Consider the following 5,776-nt stretch of genomic DNA (forward strand, 5'->3'; position numbering starts at 1 on the left):
GTTGCTACAGAAGGCCATCCAGCACTATTAGATGTGGGTTTAACTGGTATTTCCTCAACAAAAAAAATCTGAGAAACTTCCAATCTATTCATCTTAAATCATGGTACTAAAAAGAACACCGAAGGTAATAAAAATTACAATCAGGTCCATGGACCACCTAGCAACGACTAAAGCACTGGAGCGAGTCGAAGGCGCGCCGTCATCATCGTCCCTCCCTCGTCGAGCCGAGCAAACCTAGTTGTATTAGACAGTCGGGAAGTCGACATGCGAAGCCCCCACAGGACCAGCGCACCAGAGCAGCAATCATCGTCGATGAAGGAAGTCGTAGATCGAAAGCATCAAACATGTAAACACACAAACCAAGACGAACAAAATCAGATCCAAACAGATACACCGGAGACCAGCGCCAATCGAATCCCGCGAGCTCCAACGGAGAGACACTTCCACACGCTCTTCGCCAACGCTAGACGCATCATCGGAACGGGAGGAAAGAGATTCTCAATTTTTTTATCAACACAGTTACCCGGTTTTGGGAGGTTGAGGGGACGTTCCCATTTCGTTTTGGCCGCAAGCTGCAAGGAAGGTTTAGGCCTGCTTCCTGCCCGAAAGAAGGCTAGCCGGACTAGTGGTAGGGGACTGGCCGTAAAAGACCCTAACCCTACCCTATTCTCGAATCCTCTGCCGAGCTCTACCCTGCTCGCATTTATTTTGAAGGGGGCCAAGGAAATGTCTCCACCTGCTGCCAACAGTCTTTCTTCGGAATTCTACTGAATGGGTCGATCCTCCCCTCCGTTTGTTTTAGCAACTTATCCTAAGGTCTCTTCGCCAAGAACTCTCCGAAAACGATAGAGGAACTAACCTGCCTAGTTTCCCCTTATTCAGTTCCCGCCTCCCACCGTCGAATGCTATTTTTTTTGACAATAAATTTCTGCCAGAAGTATGCGGGGATGGATCAGCAATAGGTGGTACTGTTATGTTCGCATGGTTCAGTACCATGTTCTGAAGAATCTGATAATTATTCAGAATTAATAGTGCCTACTTCAGTGCAGGAGTTCTGAAGACTCATTTAGAAATCATCATATGTTAATTCCTATTTTGATCAGGCTGACTGTGAATATACAAGTTGGCATTATTTCCACGGTTAGTCTTCAGTAGCATCCCATGCGTGGCTGTGTTTCCCTCTCAATAATCTGCCACTGTTCAGAATTCATAGTCGGTTCAGTTGAGGCTTTTGTTGATGATCGGAAGTTTGCTTCTTGTCCAAACGAAAGTTCTGTATTGGGAGCCAAAAGTAATATATGGGTCATTATTTACTAACACTGCATGTAATCCTTGCTATTGTGAAAGTTGCTAGACCAACTGATTTGTACACGTGTTGCTTGAAATTTTGCGGTATGCACCAATTTAGAGGAATCTCAAGAATCGTTGTAATACCAAAGGCAGGCCTGGCCTAGTCTTCGCTAGACATTTTCGGTTGGTTTCTAGGTATTCTGGGAGCCTGGTCACTTTTCTGCATTTATAAATTAGATTTTTTTCATCATAGAATGATTAATGAAAACCTGAGATTGGACACTCATGTATACAATGCACAGAAAGATGATAGATGGTCAACGTGTGGTTTAAGAAACAAGAAATGTCATCAAACATGAAAGGCCACCATGTATGTCACGAAATTTAAATCCGATTTTGATCCACGCGTTAAGAAACAAAAATTGTGTAAATCATAATTAAAGGTACTCCTCACTCCTTATATTTTAAGTGCAAGAATTTTGTATGCCAGATCTAATATTGTAAATCAAGCTAGAGTATAATCCGTAAGAGAGAATATTGTCGCCAAACCAATAAAGTTTTATCATGGCATAATAAATCGTACACAAGAAAATCTAGTACCGAAAAAGACTTTCGCCCCGCTTTATATATATAAAGCAACACGGCCGAACTGATACAAGGTGATAAGGAAAACCTCTACAAGAAAGAAAATCTAGTACAACCATCCACTGCACTCAACAGAGCCACATAAGCATCGTTTCTTCTTGATGTTACCTTCAGAGTCATGGACCCCATCTATGGTATAATTATAGTCATATGCTAGTGGTTCAAGAGGCTGAATATCCTCACAAGGAAAGAGCATGATGTGAGGCATACCCTTGTTGTCATGGTCATAAAGAACATTTTGTGTGAAAAGGTTAGGGGTGCAGCTATGGTTAATGAACCTTGCAAGGTTGCCACATTTCAGTGCGTCCACTGCAAAGAAATTTTCTTCCTCTTCCCCAGGGCCATTCCTAAGTGAGGGGATAGTCTTTTGTAAGTTGTCCCAGCGGGATACATCATAATAGTTGTTTCCAATAAGGAACAAGTACTCATCATTATCCCTCTCCTGAGCATCTTCGTTATCCAACAACTCCCCTATATATTCACACACAAAACGCCCCGTAGGTATAAAATCAAGGCTTCGTACTCCCCAACCCATTGATGTTGTCTTGAAGACTTGAAGGCGAAAACTAATTCCATGTTGGCCCACTCTATTGCGGCAAGTTGGAGGGCACTTGCATGAAGGTCCACACTCGTAAATAAGAGGTTTTTCCTCTATGAGACCACCGGTCTTTCTGAAAGGGATCTTCCCTCCATTTTTCATTACACATGCACACTTTTGGACCAACACAGTCACAACCCGGTGGAGGATCTAGCTGATACTTCCCGAGGTATTGTATGTGTGAAATGTAGAAGAATGTTGCCGGGGCCTCGTTTGATATGGAGTTGATTGCGGATATAGGGATCTTCTCAAGACCTGCCGATATATCTACAGTAAAAGTTCCATTGGATGGTTCGGCCATTCTTTTTTCCACAAGTTATTGAATGTTGATGCTCGGTTGCCCCGACAATCTTCTCAGATGAAAAGTGCTAATATGTTTGTCTTCCCTCGGTTTCTCTTTGCTAAATTTCTCGACCAAATATAAACCACCATAAACATAGTGTGTAAGCTCCGCACGGCCGGTCATAACAAACCTATAAATGACACGCACATGTGTTTTGGTATCCATACTCTGCTTTAGCGCCAAGTCGGTACCTTCCATCTTCTGGCCAGTGGTGGCAGCCACAGACCCAACATGTAGCAAGAAATCCAGATTGTTATTTTGGGCAGACTGTTGCACGTACAACACGATGCTAACGGCTAGACCTATCCTGCCCCCGTTCCGGTTGATGTAATCAACACGCGACTGCTGTGAACGATGAAGACCAACAAGGAAAAGCTCGGCGTCCGAATCAAACACGTCACCAACATGAACTCCAGGGACGCTGCCCACGTACCTCCTATCATCAAATTCAAGACATAGCCTCTCCCTGAAGACTTGAAAAGCTGCAAGATCATGCTCTTGTTTCCTGCAGTTGGCCTTCTCTTGGGCCAGAAGCTGCCTGTAAATTACCCGGAATTCCTGCAAAGAAGCCATGGCGCTTTCTCTGCTGATGGCGACTCTCTTCTTTGGCATTGCACGATGACGACCACCCTTGTCAACCTTCGTTTTGTTGTGTAAAGAAGCAGCAGCAGCAACTCCTATATGCCTGGAACCATCCGTGGACTTGGAAATTCCAGCTGCAGGAAGTCCATCAGATCCGCCGTCCTGGCTTAAACCCTGTGACCGCGGCCGCTTGTACCCAATCTGAAATCTCCATGGCGCTACGGTCTTGCACCCCTTGCGGCAACCACCCGTAGCGACTCTCGTCGCCAAACTCTTCTCCCACATAGCGCCGTTTGGTTTGGCGGCCACGTTTGGCTCCCCGGTGCCACCATGGCCATAGAGAGCATCATCGAAGCAGCAGACCTTTGAGGTCGCCTCCATGGCTCCATGGGGAAGTTGCAGCTGCAGCCCCACCTGGAGACCTGCACTACACAGATTAGGCGTCATCAAAGATTGAAAATAGAGGGGAACGGACGGGGGACTAGGCGGTTGAGGATCGTGTTGTACCTGAAGGAGGAAACGGAGGAGGAGGAGGAGACGAGATCCGCGTCTCAGGTGGCCGTCGTGAATTGGAATTGCCGGCTGTGGCTCCTAAACTTATGGGAGATTTTGTTTGCAGCCCCGTACGAGATAAGTTTGTTTAACCCCCGAAACTATTGAGGTACGTACGTGCGCGTCCCGGTGTCCCGAGCGTCCGGCCGCAGCCCCGTAGGTACTTACAGTACGCACGTACGACCTTTGCCCGATTTATGTATCTGTTCAAAGGCGCATCAGATGGAGATTGATGTGCCGATCCATTACGATCCGATCCGATCCAGCCCGCCGTCTTCGCCGTAAACGATCGAGGACCTACCAATGGCATGTGGCGGCAGCGGCCGGCGGCGCTGGTCCGAGCTCCCCGGGGACATTCTCGACAAGATCTACCGTGGCTGCGTCTTATCTCCATACGACCGTGTTCGCTTTGCCGCCGTCTGTGCGTCATGGCGCGCCGTCGCGTCGTGGCACCCTGCGCCGCCAGCTCTTCCCCTTCTGCTACCCTGGACGGGAGACGCCGAGCGTGACCGAAAGGCGCGACCTTACAGCCTCCAGGACGGCCGCGTCCTACGTTCCCCTCTTCGGGGGTTCCCGTGGGGCAAGCGGCTAGTCGGATCCCACGACGGTGGCTGGATAGCCGCCGCAGCCGGCACTCATGTCGTCATCGTGAATCTCTTCTCCGGCGCTCAGGTGGAGCTCTCCGCCAAACAGAGCATCATGTAACGCCCTTGATGCGGCTATATCTTCCACGTGTTGAAGCACGACTTAGAGGCATAACCGCATTGAAAGCAATGTCGCAAGTGAGGTAATCTTCACACAACCCATGTAATACATAAGAGAAAGAGATACATAGTTGGCTCACAATCGCCACTTCACACAATTACATGAATAAAGCATTACATCATCCAGATACAATCAAGATCCGACTACGGAACCAAAATAAAAGAAGACTACCCCAAAAGCTACACAGATCCCCGATCGTCCCGACTGGGCTCCACTACTGATCAACTAGTACGAAACAACACAAAAGGCAAGATCTTCATCGAGCTCCTCCTGAGCTCAGTGGCGTCACCTGCACGGTATCATCGGCACCTGCAAACTGGTTTTGGAAGTATCTGTGAGTCACGGGGACTCAGCAATCTCACACCCTCGCGATCAAGACTATTTAACCTTATAGGAAGGGTAACATATATGAGGTGGAGCTGCAGCAAGCGACTAGCATATATGGTGGCTAACATACACAAATGAGAGCGAGAAGAGAAGGCAAAGCACGGTCGATAAAACTATGATCAAGAAGTGATCCTAGAACAACATACGTCAAGCATAACTCCAACACCGTGTTCACTTCCCGGACTCCGGAAAGAGACCATCACGGTTACACACGCGGTTGATGTATTTTAAATAAGGTCAACTTCAGCTTTTCTACAACCGGACGTTAACAAATTCCCATCTGCCCATAACCACGGACACGGCTTTCGAAAGTTCAAATCCCTGCAGGGGTGTCCCAAACTTAGACCATCACAAGCTCTCACGGTCAACGAAGGATATTCCTTCTAGCGGGAAGACCCGATCAGGCTCGGAATCCCGGTTACGAGACATTTCGACAATGGTAAAACAAGACTAGCGAAGCCACCCAGATGTGCCGACAAATCCCGATAGGAGCTGCACATATCTCGTTCTCAGGGCACACCGGATGAGCCAGACGTCGGGTAAGCCAGCCCAGAGTTGCCCCTGGTAGTCTCGGACATCGCTCAATTGGACCAACACTTAGAGAAGCACTGGCC

The 5,776-nt window shown here is 47.7% G+C and overlaps 1 pseudogene; it reads right to left on the reverse strand.

Moving 5' to 3' along the window:
- Positions 1 to 1,981: 1,981 nt before the first annotated feature.
- The window catches only part of LOC119273659, a 10,134-nt pseudogene continuing 6,339 nt past the window's right edge, over positions 1,982 to 5,776 (reverse strand).

This window comes from Triticum dicoccoides, chromosome 3A, assembly GCF_002162155.2.
Source record: "Triticum dicoccoides isolate Atlit2015 ecotype Zavitan chromosome 3A, WEW_v2.0, whole genome shotgun sequence".
Taxonomy (NCBI): Eukaryota; Viridiplantae; Streptophyta; class Magnoliopsida; order Poales; family Poaceae; genus Triticum; species Triticum dicoccoides.